This window comes from Athene cunicularia (assembly GCF_003259725.1).
Source record: "Athene cunicularia isolate RWA chromosome 3 unlocalized genomic scaffold, athCun1 chr3_part1, whole genome shotgun sequence".
Classification (NCBI taxonomy): Eukaryota; Metazoa; Chordata; class Aves; order Strigiformes; family Strigidae; genus Athene; species Athene cunicularia.
Genome location: NW_020799097.1, coordinates 123,095,407 through 123,112,841, shown reverse-complemented (window position 1 = coordinate 123,112,841; position 17,435 = coordinate 123,095,407). Strand labels below are relative to the sequence as shown.

At 43.6% G+C, this 17,435-nt stretch overlaps 1 protein-coding gene across 1 annotated transcript in view; it reads right to left on the bottom strand.

Moving 5' to 3' along the window:
* Nucleotides 1–16,475, bottom strand: part of SERTAD2 (SERTA domain containing 2) — a 52,670-nt gene extending 36,195 nt beyond the window's left edge. The window contains exon 1 of the mRNA XM_026845796.1: nucleotides 16,446–16,475. The gene's annotated coding sequence lies outside the window, so the exon portion shown is untranslated. The remainder of the gene's footprint in view (nucleotides 1–16,445) is intronic.
* Between the last annotated feature and the right edge of the window lie 960 nt (nucleotides 16,476–17,435).

Below are 17,435 nucleotides of genomic sequence, written 5' to 3'. Positions count from 1 at the left end.
CATTGGAACGAGTCAGCATAAAGGTGATAAAGCTCTGTATACCATTATAAATCATCCAAACTAACCAGCAGAAAATCTGTGCACTGATGGAGCTAGCTTACACCTTTTCTGTTCATTTTTTTGTTTTTGTTTTTTGTTGTGTTGTGTTTTTTTTGTTTTGTTTTAATTTGTAAACAGAGTTCTCTCCCTTGTCATCTCGTATGAAAACCCATATGGCAGGTATCACGAGGGGTGTTCTCACATCCCGCTCTGAGAAAGCCAGCCCTGCTAACCGTGCGCTCGCTCAGCGCGTGCTCTGCGTCTCGCCGGACGTCACACCAACAGATGACGCAAGCGATGCCTGTTGTCCAGGTGGTGGAGTGTGACCTATTTCTGGGCTACAGAAGTTTGGTTTGGGAGGAATTTGCAATGTCTAGTGACTGAGGGGAAAAGGAGGAGCAAATCATTGTAAGAAAGTCAGGAATGAATCCTAAATCCTGTGTATTGGCTCTGTGTTTTCAGGGTGAAGTAAGAGGCCAGAATGAAAGCACTGTGTCACAGCCTCAGGACCTCACCATCAATCTGGAGCGGAAGTAAGGAGAAAGCATCCTTGCTGTGGGAAATAGAAACTTTTCTGCTTCCAGAACTAATGCCCCCAAATCTGGTTTCCTTAACAGCATATGGCATCAAGAAGGAGAAATACTTTAAAGACAGATAGGCAATTTCCTCCTCCCCTGCTGTCCAAGGTTAGCCCATTCATTCAAAAACTATCTGCTTCCCCACCTGACCATTAACAGACAGTATCTGCTCAGCACCACTGCCAGGTGTCTCAGATTTTATGCATGTATAACCTGCCCTGTAACTGAGGCAAATGTATTCTCTGCTGATCTACCAGGTGGACTATTGCTTCAATCATTCCTCGCTCACATGATATATGCAACCAAATGTGCTCCGTAGCAACAGGGTAAATTTTCACAGCTAACTCTCCCTCTTGCAGGATTTTCTTTGGCATAGGCTGAAGCATTCTTGGCTTTCTTGCCATTTAATGATTTTGCCATATTTTAGAGCAGTTCCTCTGACCCAAAAGGATGCCAGCAATGTCCTATGCATACAAACAGTATTTAAAAATTTACACCATTACCCTCAAGTCACAACCCAGAGGCATCCCACAGAGGTTGTGTAGAAAAGGGAAGCAAAAGCTGTTGATTTGCACAATACGTGGCACTCCTTTAATTAAAGGAGACTTTCAGTTGGTCTGTACAAGTTTCTTGAAATCTTTGGGGCCTTCCAACCCTCCCAACCTGCTGATCTCTTCGGCCATAGTGGAAGTCTCTGCAGATCCCTGTAGATAAGCTGTTCAAGCACTTCAAGGTTGGTTTGTACTATGTTGCATGTGCACACTGCCTATCCAGAAAAAAATAATACAACAAACAAAAAAAACCTCTCCAAAATACGCCATTCCCTCTATTGATTACGGAAATCTCCCCATTTCCAATTTTGAGGAACTCCTGAAAAAAGCAGGCAAGCCTTTGTGCCTACAATCCTTACAATACCATTTTAGGGAAATTATGTAGTAAAGGAAAGGGTTTTTTTTGATGGGGAAAACCAGAAAACTGAATAGAGCAGGTTTTATATCAGGTGCTGTGTTTGTTAAATGAGTTCTTCCATAGTGTAATAGTTTTCAGAACAGGGCAGCCAAGAATTCCCTTCTCCAGTTATCTATAAATCAAGGCTGGAGAGAGAAGAAACAGTCCTAGAGTGTGGTATGCATCAGTCTGAGCAATCACTCCAGCAAGTCATGCAGGTAAATAGCTACACAGCCTCAATTAGCAAAAAAAAGGGTCATCTACAAACCGAGTACAGAAAAAAGCTTACAGCTCTGCCAGCGAGCCACGCTTATCTGTTTAAAGAAGGACAAAAGGCAGCTACCTACCCCACAGCAGACACTGCCCAAGACAAGCAGAGAGAGCAGGTTCCACTTTTAGGAGTTTCAATCACAGAAAGAGCACCAGACACAGGGACAAAACCATTTAGCAAGGCAGTCATCATGTCCTGACCGTACTCCTCTGCAAGCTGTGCGAACAAGCTGTGTAAATTCTCTGGCTGACATGCAGTCAGCAGAGGGGCAGTCGCAGGGCTGGAACACTTAATGTTATGTTTGAGCCATACCTCAAATTGTAGGGGTCACCAGAAAAAGGTACAGAGATCAGAGCACAAAGCAGTATGACCCACAAGCATGGGATGAAAGTACCTGAATTGAGAGCGAAATAAGGGCTAGAAATTGGGCAAGGGTCTTGCAGGCAAATACGAGATAAAATAAAAATATATATAGACAACTGCACACTGGCTCAGGAAGAGCTTCAAAGCAAGAAGGTGGGGACAGAAAGGAGGAAGGGGATCTAGTCCCAACTATGTCAGCAAGAAAGTTTTGACACTTTTTTCCGCCCCCACATTCATTTGGATAAAAATAATGACTGAGTTGTGAGTCCAAGAGGCCCAAGGACAGGAAAATTTGCAAAACTAGAAGCAAAAGATGACCCAGTTTGGACAAAAGGTTTAAGCCAGAGGAGAATCAAGAGAAGAGAAAGAAGTTTAGAAACTTGTATAGAGAAGATAACAGCAGGATTTAGCAACCATAAGGAATGGGAAGGGGGATGGGTAAAGGGAGTTAAAAACATCGGAGTTGCAAGCTATGTTTCATGGCACTAATTCAGCAAAGAAACAGCTTCAAATGGATGTAAACAATGGACTATTCATTAGGGTTTCACTCCCTGCAACCCAGCAAACTATTGTCTACAATTTTTAAATACTCCCTTCACACACACTAAATTACAGAAAATGTGAAACATCAGATAATCTCAACAACTTGCCTCAAAATCACTGCCCTCAAGCATGGACCGTGCTCGGCTGGCTCTTCTTCCAACCATCTGCCAGCACGTGTAGGAAAATAAATGATTAGGACCCCAACTCAGCAGTTCTGTAGGGGTCTGAAAGTAAAAACCACTCCACAAACATCTGAACAATGCACACAATGTTTATGAAGCTTAAAATGCAATTCTGCTCTTGCCTGCTCCCATCCATCTCTCCCTCATGTTTAAAGTAGGAGGTGGCTGTTCCATGTGTCCTACCACACAACCACCAGTGATCTTTGCAGGGCCAGAGCTAGGCACTGTCCCACAGCTGGGTCCTACCTGCCCCCATACCGTCTCTAGCACAGCTAATCAGTCTAAGTGCCATACTTTGCTTTCATGCTGCCCGAGACACGGGGATCCAACAGGGAGCAAAACCTGGCCTGCAGAGCCTGCAAGCCAGGCTCAGGGCTAGGGCAAGATGCTGCTGTGCTTAGGCAGCTGATGGTTGCTTATAGGGGCTGACACTTCGTAAGCAGTTAGGATCAGGGTTTTAAGCTTGTAAGCCAAGTACAGTTGGTTCAGAAATCATCAAGAGATAGCACAGAGGAAATCTGATGGTGCTGTTTCCATTTGGCTGTGACAAGGCATGCCTTGCACATCTGGGGTCAGACTACAAGGTACAGCAGCTAGCCTGAAACTCGTGCACAGCTTTGCATGTGTAAAGGATGGGCAGTGACTAACAGCACAGATAGATGAGCTCTATGGAGCCTTTTTAAGCAGTCTCACCCCAAGCATCCTTTCCACCTTGCCACAGGAGCCTCCCACACTGACAGAAGACATATCTCACACTACCCATCTGACACAGCAGCTAAACCAGGAATTCAGAGTTTGGGACTACATTTTCAGTTGCAAAAGGTACAGATGCACATTTCCTTCTGATACCTTTATTATGGTAAGGGGCAGCTTGGATAGCTAGAAAACATGTCTGGCATCTGTATTTGCTCATCTGAGCTTTGTTAGACCTCTCTAGCAATATCCCTTCCTGAGCACCAGGTTGCACAACAGGGCATGCCAGTATCATCCATATATCCTCCTCTTGTTCTCAAAGGTGACTTGGCTCTTCAAGCTGCCTTAGCACAAGCACTTACTGCCTCCAATCCACAGTCCCTTGGAGGAAAGGGTCTTGCTTCCCATTAAAGGGCTAGCAACCATGGGAGGCATTTGTAGGGCAAGATGGAAGAGGTGGCTTCCTTTTTTCTCACCTATATGAAGGCACCTGCATAAAGGACCTTTCATAGTGCGTCCTTCCTGTATTCATGGGCAAGGGCTCAAAGGACCTATCAGACCTGCAGAGCACAGGCTATACAGCCTCAATCAGTGTGTCTCATGTCTGGCAGAATATGACCTGTCTTTCAGGAATACAGCCAGTCTGTCTGGAAGACTGCAGGGAAAAGCTCCTGACAAGAGGCTGTCTCACAGCCATTTCTTCCTCTTGCCCAGGTCCGAAGTTACATGAGCACAGGGCCTCTGGCTCACTGTTACATCACATCACTCCCACCATGAATTACACAGACGTGAGAACCACCCGGACTCCCTTGAGGTTTTCACTCAACTTCCTCAAACTCTGACTCCTTGTGCTGAAGGTCTGTGGAAAAGGAGGGAAGAGACAACAGGTCTTTTCTTATCTTTAGTCCTGGACATATGGGTAGCAACATAGCACCTCATTCTGTTTTGTCTGTTATCCAGAAGTGCTGCAGTTTCATTGAGTCCTGGAAGTGCGCAAGCAACACACAGCCCACACAGGAAAAAATTGGTTTAGAAAAGTGGCAGGAAGAGGGGAAGAGCTCAAGAGTTTTAATTCAATTTGTGTCTTTCATATTGCATGGACGCTCTTTGTTCATGTTACACAGTGCACAAGCGGCACAGATCACTGCTGCTACACTGGGAAACATAAAGACACATAAGCTGCAAATACACAGATTCATTTACGTCTCCCCTCTCATCTCAGCATGTGTTTACAATATTTGGTTCACATTTAGGGTTCACGTATTTCAGAGAGTATTTCAATATAGCCATCACACCTTGACAGCTACTACAGTATAGGGACACCTTCACAACTGCCACATAAGCAGCAGGAAGCAAAATGCTTACGCACAACACTGAAATTCCCCTTTTCAGCTCTCTGAAAAGCCTCTGAGCTGGGCACAAGGTACCCTTTGGGGCTGTAAGAGCTGAGTCCAAGAGACTCTGCAGCTCTGTTCATGTTTTAATTTTAACCTAAGCCTTCAGTGTGAGAGGGAACACAATTTCTACCTCTTCTCATGGTGAAGATAGCCACCAAAATGTGAACTGAAGGTTGGGCAGAAAAACTGAGGAAGCACAGAGGGCGGGTGTTGTAAGTCACATGTGGTCTCTAGCATATGGGTAACAGTCACACTTAAATAAGGAAATCAAATGTCAGTCCACTACTACCCTTTCCAAAATGAATCTCTCTACTGACTCCCAAGAATATCCAGCTTCAAAGGCTGAATGTCTGCTCACAGGAACAGGCAGACAGTAGAAAATACAGGGAAATAACTTGAGTTTGCTCTGCTCCTCTCCTGGTCAAAGTCCCTTTCATTAAGTGTTTTTCACTGAGTTATACAAGAAAGAAACAGCAGAGGAAAGGGGTGGGGGGGAGAGAAGGGGGAAATACAGCATTTCCCATCAGCTCTACTGGAGGAAAGGCATGGTAGGGAAATGGTAGAGGAGCTCGCTGCAGATCTCTTCCAGTCAGACAAGTGCAACTGAGGAAAGAACGGGAGTAACACATGGAGATCAGGGAAAGGAAGACTAGCATGCAGGGAAAAGACCAAGAGAACACATAGGAAAGGAAAAGAGGGCAAGGAGGCCCTTCTTTGGGTGGGACAAACTATTGAGGAAACAGTCAAACACATATGCCAGTTTACGAATCAAAGAGAAGCAGCTGAAGGTTTGAAGAATGCATCTGAACAGGCTCTGAGGAAAAAACGTGGTCTGGAAAACACCAACAAGAAAATAAATGCTAGCAAGGAGGTGGAAGGGGAAAAAAAACCCAGAATACAGGAGTTTGGATTTCTTTTATGCATTGAAATTTTCACTCAAGTTCATGTCTAACTTCAAGAAGAGAGTCTCAAATATCAATTTCAGCAGAAAAGATGCAAGTTTGCATTAGTCAGCCCATAAAGAATATTTAGCCACCACCTGTAATCAGCCTCCTATCACAACTCACAACCAAGGACATGCCAAATATCTTAAGTAGACTCGGTTTAAAACCTAAAACAGTACCAGTAATAGTCACAATTCCTGGCTGAGTCACATTGTCATTTTAAACTACACACATTACCCATTCAAAGGATTTAATCTGAAAATTGTTATTGTTGAAACTTGTTTTGTTGGGTGGGTTTGTTTGGAGTTTTTTTGGTTTTTTTTTTTTGTTTGTTTGTTTTTTTGGGTTTTTTTTAGTAGCTCAGATGAGTAGGAACATTTCCTGTACTATGGATGAGATGATTTTTTGAACATTACAGGGATTTTCCTTCCTCCTTTTACCAGCCCTCACACACCTCTATTGGTGGGAACTTCCCTTGTAGACACTGTCCTTCCCAAGGACAGACCTAGAGAAAAGATGATTTCCCTTACATAGTTTTAACATTGACTTGGGGGCTGATGAAAATGGTCGATTGGGTGTACTGTGTGAGCCGATGAAGCTGCAACCAAATGTCTTCACTCTTTCTCTTGTAATTTGATACCTGGGTTTAGCGATCCCTCCGGCTCTTGAATTAGGAATGGAAAATATGAGAGCTCTGTTTCGAAGCAAAGGTTTAGAGACAGGGGGAAGAAAAAAAAAAAAAAGTACATCTCAGGGCTACTTGCAAATGGTATTTGTTTTACACTGGACTTTAACACCTGACAAGAACAACACATGTAGGCTCTGTGTGCCCACACACACATACCTTTCCCTGTGCTATAAAGCACTGCTCAGCCCTGTCAGAGCTGGTGGTTTGAAGCCTGAACCCGAATCAAGGCCTGAAGCCTGATTTCTAAAACCATTCCCTTAACTTTGTACCTCTCAGCTCCAACTGCTCTGGGTGCAAATAATGACATTTAAAAGCAAGCAGCTACCGCTAGCTGCTGAGGGAATGAGACATTAAAAATGCCAGTAGCTGCTTTCTGCCTAACTGCAGTTTGTCACAAGAGTAAAACAGGATGCTGGGCTGAAGACTCTATAAAAACGTTGTCCCTAATCATCACGCTCATCTTCCAAGTCCTTTGAAAAATATTTTTAAAGCAGCTCTCTAGTTACGTGTCTTGTTACATGCTCTCAGCCATATAACTGGCAAATTTCAAATCCCAAAACAGAGTACAAGACACCCCACACAAACGCAGCACTCCCAGCAGTCTGCAGCATAACCAGCATTCCCAAACTGCCCTCCTGCACCAGGGAAGGGTATAATGCATTCCCCGGCTCACAAAGCAAAATCTTCTCCCTGAGCATTGTGGCTCAGCCATTTCAGTGACACAATTACAGCATTTGCCAAGTAGCTTGCATCATGTAACATGCTGCGAGGCTTTTCACGGCAACATGACTCGCAAGCTTCCCTTCAGGGGCCCATCCCCAAAAGCCCTGCTGCAAAGTGCTGTAACTCCCAACACCCACGAGCTTCCCCCACCTCCGCGTGAACAGTAGCAGGAATCCTGGACCTCTTTCGCTCCTTTTTGTAGGAGGGCCTGCCCTGCCAAGTCAGTTTAACACTGGCTCCCAAGTGTTTACAGGGAAAGATAACTGTCACCTTTCAGAACATCACCAGGGTCATCTTCACAAGAAGGTTTTGATGTAAATCAGATGGGAAAGCGATAGAGAACCAGTAAAAATACTGTTGCTGCGTTCTCAGGAAAATGTATTTGTGTTACCATTGCCTCTTTGACAGAGGTCAAATTTTAGTTAATACAGGGTTAAATCCTATCCTTAGAGCCATATGATGATACTGACAGGTAATGTTGAAGATCCAGGTGGAAACAAAGCTTAACTTTGCCTTCTTCCACTACAGTGTAAGAGCGCTCATTTTTACATACTGAATACAAGACTTCTAAAAACTCATAGCTATAGCATGTTATGACATATATCAGTAAAGCTATTGCTTTGTTAGGACGGTGAGAAACAAGCAGTGTGCAGTGCAAATTAAATAGTACAAAAACAGTGAATTAAGCAGTTGGTTCCTGAGCTGAGGTTTGTAGAGATCTGGTGAGCTGCAGGATATTGGCTCTCCATCTTGCTTCCAGCTGCTTCTACAGATGTCCGGGCTCCTCATTGCCAAGAAGAGCTAGGAGGCTAGTGAAAGCAGCTGGAAGAGAAGGAGGTGGAGGAGGAGTCAGGCTTGCTGCCTCTGGGGAGGGCATGAAGAAGAGGAGAGGGCACTACCCACACATGCTCCACAACTTTGGCTAAAAGTGCTGACCACTAGGAAAAGGCATAACGTCTATGCAGAGGGCAGTGAGGCACTGGGCATTTTGGAGAACTTTTTTCCTTTCTTCCTTTTTTTTTTTTTTTTTTTTTTTTTTAGGGGAGAGAATCAGGTCATTGAGGTAGCATCTCTGCAAGAAGCTAGGAGCAAGGAGGGCAGACTCAAAGACCCATCAAGGAGAGGAGAGAAATAAAGTGATCAAATATTAGTGGTGTATGCAAGAGCGAGAGAATCACTGAGCAGATGGGAGGCGGGAAGAAGAAATGATTAACAGAGAGTGTGAGGCCCTTCCCCCTCCCTCAAGCAGGACTAATCACGTGGAAGACAGCTAAAATGTTACTTCCTAATACTGCTTTGCTGGAGGAGTTGCCACATGATGGAGGAGAGTGAGCCTGTCCCCAAGACAAAAATATCCCTAAAAGATGGGCACAGACCCCTCACAACACCACAACCACCATTTCTGACTGCTGGTGCTAAAGTGTCATCTGTCAGGATGAGCCTGTCATATCCTAAGAGCTTCTATCTCTGTGCTCTTACCACAAAGTCCTGCAGCAAGGCTAAAGCAGCATTCTTGCTTTCACCCTGGTCACCTCCCCTGCTTTCAGGCTCCCAGACAAAAATGACTGGCCTTCTTGTGCGAGCCAAATGTGAATGTTCAACTTCCCCGCACCAGGAGCCAAAAATCTCAATGCCTGATGTCCGAGCATACCTCTGACCAAGCATTTGTGGAGCTGCACCTGGATACTAATCCACTACCTTCTCAGCATGAAAGCATGGGGCAAACTTTGCCATTACACATGTATTGATCAGAGGCGCAGGTCAGCTTTGCAGCTGGCCTGTTCTCCTCGGTTTACAGGACAACAGACAGCCCTCCTGCAACGTGAAGCACCCGCTCCCTTTGCACCACACATTTTTTCAGACTGGTCATCATGAAATGGGAGAGAAGGGACATCGCCACAGAAACACACAGACCCAGATAAATATATTTGCTAAAAAGAGAAAGAGGTTCCCATGGATTTCTGACGACAGCCTGTCACTGGGACCGCTCTGCACAACGCTCCCATGAGACACAAGTATACAGTCCTGTCCCTGAGGTATGTGCTACACTGTTCATTCCTTCCTACATTTTACAGGTACTACTATGTCCATCCATCCCCTAAGTTTTTTCTTTCATTGATGAACAACCCCAATACCTTAATTTTCTCCTCATAGGTCATGACTGCTAAATCATGCTACTTTCCTCTAGATTACTCTTTTTGCCCTATTTTTGAGTTGTTTTGCTGGTTTTGAAGGCTGCGAGGAGAAAACTGGTTCAAGACTCCAGCTGAGACCTCACCAAGCCAAGCTGAGCGGAAGGATTACTGCACCCTCTTGCTTATAACCCCCAGCTTGCCTTTTTCACAACTGTACGAGCCTGGTGACTCACTGTCATCCTGGAATCCACCATTGACTCCAGCCCCTTTCTGCAGAACTGCTGCTCAGACAGCCATCTCCCAGTTTGTATTTAGCAGTCTGTTATTCTCACCAAAGTTTACAACTTTGTGCTCACCCTTTTCTGGATCATCTCTTATTTTTTCCATCTGATTTCTCCACTTGGTCAACATTTTGAATCCTAACCCTGTTCTCCAGAAAGCTCAGAGGTCCTCCCATGTCAGTATCATTTGCAAGTGTAACTAGCATTCACACCAGAAAAAAACCCACTGTGTGTCACTTCTGGTGAGGACACACAGGAATTGACCACTGTGAGTACAGACTGGTCCTAGTACATTCATGACATTGCACCCCACAACAGCCAGTCCCTGGAATTACCCCTGGAAGTAACCTGAAAGCCATGATAAAATGTGGAAGATGAGGGTGTCAAGGGTATCATGCAAACATGCTCTGCTCACGATGGATCACTGAGCTCTGCTTCAGGATGTAATAAAAATAATTCACATCAAGTGCCATGCTGCAATTCAACCCAGTGTGAGGGAGATAACCACAGCTGATTTAAAAAAAAAAAAAAAAAAAAAATTAAGTGGTGCAAAAGCCTCAGCAAGATGAAACTGAAAAGGAGCATTTGCCTGATTATGATGTTGGAGCACCCAGAAGAACTGTGATGTCCCCTGCCAAGAAGCAGTCAAGGTCCCCTAAAAACTTTCATGAGCAAGCATCACTCCTGCGGTATTCATCAAAGTCAGTAAAACACACCGCAAGACATTGTTTCCGCCAGGACTGGGATCTAACGCTACACTGTGACAGCAAGTATCTTTAGACTGATAGAAAGTGAGCAAAAATTCAACTGTGGCTAAAGGCGAGGAGGCAGAGGTAGGCAGAAAGGGTGTCTATGTCTGCATTAGACAACTGATTTGGAAGAAGGGACCCGAGGGCATACCACACACGAGTTACCCCCCTCAGCCTTCTCTCCTCCCTGTGAAAGAGCAGTAATGTCCTGAGCTTCAAGAGTGTCTGGTCACCATCCATAGCTCATGGCCATAAGGCAGAAGGGCACTTTGATCCCAAGCTGTGTTTCAGGGCAGCAAATTGCAGGTGTCCTACAGGACACTGCTTATTAAACCTCTAGCACATAGTACTGGGCTATAAATTCCATCAATTGCCCACTGTTTAAATAAATTAGTTTTCTTAAGAACAGGAGCATGCTAGGACCAGTTACAAACATATCTGACTCAAATCCATCTGATCCCTCCCCCAGTTACACAGCTGGAAAGACTTTGACTTTACACTGGGAAAAACGGTGCTCAAAATTTGACATGTCTTTTTACTCCCAGTGCCCATGCTTAACAGAAGAGCAAAGAACAAAATCCAGCCTGTATCTACTTTTATGATGTGAATCAGCAGGCACATGGGACAAGCCCAAATACCAGGAAAGTAAGGAAATCTTGGATCTTAGGGACCTCCAGCAGAAAAGTAGCCAGTCATAATGTCAGTGGGAGCTCTAACATTTTCCTTATGAATAAAAAGCCTCCTTAGCATGGAATATGCAGTAAGATTGCCAAGAGATTATCATAATCACTGGCACTGTAAACCTTTGCTTTGGACAGTTTTAGCCCTAGAATGACCAACTCCTACCTCTGAGGCTGGACAGCGTAACCACTGGCAAATTAATCAGTGTCCACGGCATTTCATAAGATGATGATGACAGTCTAGAAAGGCACCACAAGCTGACCTCTTAAAGCAACAAGAATGTATTTTATTTATTCCTTTATGTTAGATCATTTAAAAACAGCTGCAGGAGATTGCAGTAGAGACAAACTAGGATTTTTGCTTGTTTGTTTCTACTTAGGGTAGAGCAGCCTCACCTAATGAAGTTTACACTGTATGGGAAGGCAGACAAAAAAAAAGTTCAGTACTCTTCATCATTTTATTAGGATTTTTCCTAAGATCAACAAAGCTTTGTAGTTTTTCCTAGCTCAACAGACTGTATGAGTCCCCCCGTCAGCCAGATTTACTGCATTCGGAAGTCCTGGGTGGAGTGCTCCAGCAGAACTGGACCACTGCTACAGAAGGATTTAAAGTGATGTCAGGAAATGGGTGGGGGCAGGGAAGGGGAGCACAGCAAATGACACAGCCCACGATCAGGAAACTCACTTGGCAAGATTTGTGGAAAACCAAAGGTATACAGGAGTAAAGACCCACAAAGCAGTGCTTCGGCTGCTCCCACTGCTAATCTGTTCCCATTATTGGAGCTCAAAGAAAAGAGGACAGTTGCCAGCTCTGGAGAATTGGGAACAGTGCCAGCTGACGACAGGCTGTGATAGGCAGCCGCTTGGGTCTGGGTGAGGCCTGCTATCATGTGATGTGCGCTTGATAGCAAGGAAACAGGAGGAAAGCACCAACTACAGAAAGCACCTACTCTAGTTACTGAATAAAGGTAAGAAGGATGCAGCAGAAAAGAAAAAAAATAGGCAACACCACCCTGAGCCAGATGCAGTTCTACATCGCTTTCAGGGGGAAATCCGTCGAGACAGAAGTGAAGCAGCAAAGCCTTTTAACACCTGTAGACAGGTCAGCAAACCCCCTAAACCTCACCAGAAAAGGAGTGACAGCAAAGTCACCCTGATGGGTCTGGTCAACAGAGTTTGAGGCTCCTGGATAACCAGCACTGCACCTCCTCAGACTGTGTGTGTAAGCCTCTGGGAAGGAGACAATTGGATGCAGCAGGATGCTCTTGGGAGGTTATATGTGCTGCAGCAACTTGCAGGAGTGTGGTTTTCTTGTTCCTACACTGAGGAGTTACCTTGAGACAAGCAACCTCAAATACAGGAGTTCCCAAGGTAGGAATATAATCATGGCAGCTGCAGGATGGTAACACTGTCACTGCTGTCCTCTCCTGTAGCTGGGAGATTCACTGGAGTCCTGCTCAGCATATATATATATATCTATGCCTGGACATAATTCTGTGCCACACAGAAGCTAAGCAGGTATGTCAGAGGGATGGGAAAAGGAAATATAATCATCAGGAACTAAACAGAGCAAAGGGAATAGCAAGCGTAATACAGCAAAGGGAATGCTGAAGGGTTGGGCGCTCAACTCAGGTCTCCTGAGTTGCCCTCCCATTCTGGACACCCCCTGCTCTCCTCTCCTATATTCCAGTCCACTGGAAGTCACCTGTTTTGGGGGGATTTTTAAAAAATTATTCTGGAAAGCATCTACGTTGTTGGGTAGGTTAAGTACTATACAAAAAAATTTTGCCTCTAAAGAAACCAGTAAACCCAAATAAAAAAGCAACACAAGCCAGCTTTGAAAGCCAAAAAAAGGTATCTATTAGTGTAGCACAATCATAAGTTTAGAGCAGCAGAGAAAAGATGGAAGTACATATAACATAGACAAGAGTTAAGGCAAACACATCCAAATAGAGGGTAATTCAAAGAGATGAAAGTCTCTGAAGTCATTGATATTCTCACAACAATTTATAGTCATAAAACATTAGGTACCAAACAATAAAAGTCAGGTGTTTCATTTAAGAGTACCGTGGCCTGGAAAGATATTTCTGTGGGCACCAACTGGTTTTTGATGAACAAACAGGAGTGCAAGATGCACAAACAGCTCTGCACCACAGGCAGACTCAAAGCTATGGGATAGATCGCAGGTCGAAGACCACAACCAGGTTAGAAGCAAGAGGATCACTGATGGAAATTTTATCTATAGTAGATCTGGCTTTTCACCAAGGACAATATATTTTTTTTTAAAAAAAAGGGCACCAATACTGTGCATCCCTTGGAGAATCCTACACAGTATGCCAAATTGTTGTATTTCACATGCACAGTACCCCTCAAAACTGAATGCTTTTCATTAGTTCATTTCATTACCAAGTAGTTATTCACTGAAAACACAGGGCTGGGCCTCCTCACATTATTCTGCTAAGCAAAATACATTTTGCTGCTTCCTTCCTCCATTATACTCGCACAGAGAATTGGAAGCTTTACTTTCCATAGCTTTTTTTTTCCTCATACACTCACACAGACATGTACATCGAAGAAGTGAGGGCCCAATTAACACTTAGGTGTGGGTACTTGTTGATAAGCCCTAGAAATTTCCCCTTTCAAACCAGCCATCCTAGGCAGTCATCCAGCATGCTCACAGGACAACCCAGCCCTGCACGTTCATGACAGATACCACTTATGGTTTGCCAATCTGATGTCAGGCAGGCAGATGATTTCTCACCACATATCTGACTTTCTAAGAGACAGAAAATACTTGGACAGGCTTAGCAGAAACACAGGTAATGCCGAGATTGTATTCTTTTTGAGACTGTTTAATTAGGCCATGAGTCACACGCTGACACAACAACTTGCAATGAAGTTCGTAGAGAACCACGCTTTAATCGCAACTGCAAGATAGTGGGGGTTTGGTCCTTGGCCTAGAGGAATCCGTTTTTCCCACTGATTAAAAGAAGCCAAAATTAGAGGCCCAAAATCAATCAATTGTGGCTGAGTGGTACTTGGAAAGCTATTGCTGGTATTATAACCAAACACTCCTTGCATATACTGTCTCTGCCATGGGAAACCAGTACAGTCACTACCTGAAACTAGAATCACCAGTTTGCTTTAATTTTGTATGCCTAGTTATTGGTAATTCTCTCTCTCTTTAGGTGTCTGTGCTCCTGCTTTATTACCCCAAGTCTCTGCCTCTGGGCAGTGGCAACTCATAGTCACACACCCATATCTCTAGTTATGTGAAGGAAAGTTTCTACCCCCTTTACACACTGAGTCTAAACTCTTTCAAAAAAGGGTCAGCAGGTAACACTGTCTCCATTACAGTCAGTAGCAGCTGACTTTCCAGGGCCCAAGTTTCATACCAACTGTTCAGCTGACTTCCAAAAACATTATAATCTCCTTGGAATAATTAGCATGTTTTAATGGCTGGTGGCTTCGAAAGCTGCACTAACTTCAGTAGCATTAGAAGTACCAGACTTCCTTTTTGCTTTCCATTGCAATTTGAGTTGTCTTCAGATCTGAAAACAAAACTTCTCATTTTTTCTTAGTTTAGTTTTGACATTATGCACAGATACTGAGTTTTGTGACATTTATGCCTAACTTCAATCCCAGGCTCATTTAAAACACCGCTGAAATTTGCCCAATTCACCCCAGGAAATGTTAAGGTAATGAAAAAATTATGAAAAAGAAAACCTGAAGTCAAACAGATTTTTGACCAGTTAGTTTCTGGAACAGAAAGAGGAAAACAGAAGAGAAAGTGTTTTTGCTACATACAACCAAACAAAACCAATGCTTTAATGGCATGCATGCACTTCAAGTGGGAACATGACACTGAAAATGTTTCTGTGCTAATGTATACCTAAACACTAAGGACCACATTATACCTTGAGTTATACCCCAAAACCAGCTCTATTAAACCCATCAGCACTGTCTGTTCATAACTAAGGAAAAAAATTTGACCCGTTATGCAAAAATCAAATCAACTGAAAAAAAGCTGAAATGTGAACTCACTATCAGAGAGTGGCAGCTCAAAGGACCAGACTGAAACTACACACCAAAGCCCAAGCTGAAATAATAAAAATCCAAAGACATCCTCTTCTCCTTAGAACCTACACACACAAAGCTTCTATTTGGTGAATTCATAAATAATTTTTGTCCTTGCAAGTTTTTTGGTACATCACCCACCAAAAGTCTTGCTAACAGTAGAAAGATCACCAACGACCATGGTAAAAAAAAAATTCAGAGCTTGAGCTCCTTGCATCCCTCCAGAATGAGGTCACTTCAATTTAAGGCTGAATGATCCTGTCAGAAAACCATGAGGGTATTCTGCCCATGTTTACACCCATCCAGAATAAAAAGAATGCTTTGGAAATGGTTTAATTAAGGGCTTTTGGAGTTTGGTGGTGTGGTGGTTTTTTTGTTGTTTTGGGTTTTTTTTGTTTTTTTTTTTTTAAATCATGTAGTTTTCAAGCAACTGTTAAATATGCTGTACTGATAATAGATGAAGAGAGAAATGCATGAATGTTTTGGCTTCAGCATTCACTAAGAACACATAAAGCAGTATAAGGCTTCCTGCTCATTGGTACAATCAGTGTCAGACCTTACACTTTCATGCCTACAGCCATACCATACCACCTTTAGCTGTGATCTAGGCAGTTCCTGCAAGGCAAGCAGGGTCAGGTTGGGTCAACACACAGAGGAGAGACCCCCAGGGAAAGATTCAAGTGCTGCAGATACTAGAACTGGTAGTGATGTAGCAGCACTGCTCTGCTCTCTCATGGACTGCCTACCCCCAAGGAAGCTGCTGTAAAGTCACTCCGGCTGCCTATCTGCAGCACAGTATCTTACAGCCTAACAACTCACTGTGTAGATATCGAAGGAGACATATGATGCCCTTATGCAACATGGAAAACTCCACTTGCAAAGCAGATACCACATTATCCATATAGTAGGGGATAAGGCAGAGCACCTTGTACACTGCCTTGCGTTACCCCCCCATGCCTCAGCTCACTAACTGTCCTGGAATAAGTAAAGTTGAACCAAAGAACGAGCAGGCTTTCATACCTCAGTGAAAAAACGTCCCCACCAAACCAAAAACAACCAACAAACCAACAGTCCACACTTTGCAGAGCAATGAAACTTCTCAATCAGCCAACTGTTGAACCCTCATGTCCTGATCAGCTTCCATTTTGGGTTACCTTAAATTCTTCACAGTTTTTACAGGACACAGTGAACTTCTCATCCCAATGCCGCATGTGCTGCCGAGCTGTCAAACAGCTGCTGTGTTTTACCCCACACCAGGCTGTGTCAGGAGACAGGAACAGTTCCCATGGTCAAGTGTACACCATTTGCAAAGTGTGTTAGAAGCTTCTGTGATTAAATCCATTAGAAGCATGCAGTGATGAGGGGTTTTTTTGTTAGCATTATTAATGTCAACATGGGGACAAAGGTGTCTGAAAAGCACCAAAAGTCTTCTTCAGCATTTATTTATGAACAAGCTTTAAAACCCTTTGGAAAAATTTCATGGGAACCTTTAGTATCAGTAACATGATTGAGTTTATATGACTAGAGTACATGTGCTAACTTCTGCCACCCCTGTCAATTTGACTGGCCTGGAGATGATATAAACTCTGAGGGGGATGTCTTGCAAAGAACTTTGTAATCACTGCAATGAAAGGAGTCAGATGAGGAAAATCCCCAGAACTCTCAAGTATCTAGTCAAGGTGATTTCATAGTCACGCAGCTTTAATAATGCGACTTCCTCAGGGACACAGTATTAAACATTTAGAGGAAGTATTTGAAGAGAAAATGCATTATCAATTTGATTTCTAATCTTTTAACTTTCAGATACTTAAAGGTACTTCAGGGTTACTCCTAAATGATGCAAAGTGACTACACTTGCCATTCTGCAGGGGGCAAGGTTGCGGGGGAAAACAGACTCAGCTTCTCTTTCATTAATATTACCTACAGATGAAGTTCAGATTTTCATTTTTATCAATTGACATTTTTAATTTCTCAGCCCACTGGTTTGTTTTTATTAAGAACAGTGCTCTATATGAAAACCAAAAGAATTAACAAAACAAGCCCCAAAACACAGTTTCACTTTCCACTGATCTTGCAATAAGTAGTCCATCAGAAACTCAGTCTTCTAAAAAACATACATGAAAATGGAGGGGACAGGAAGAGAA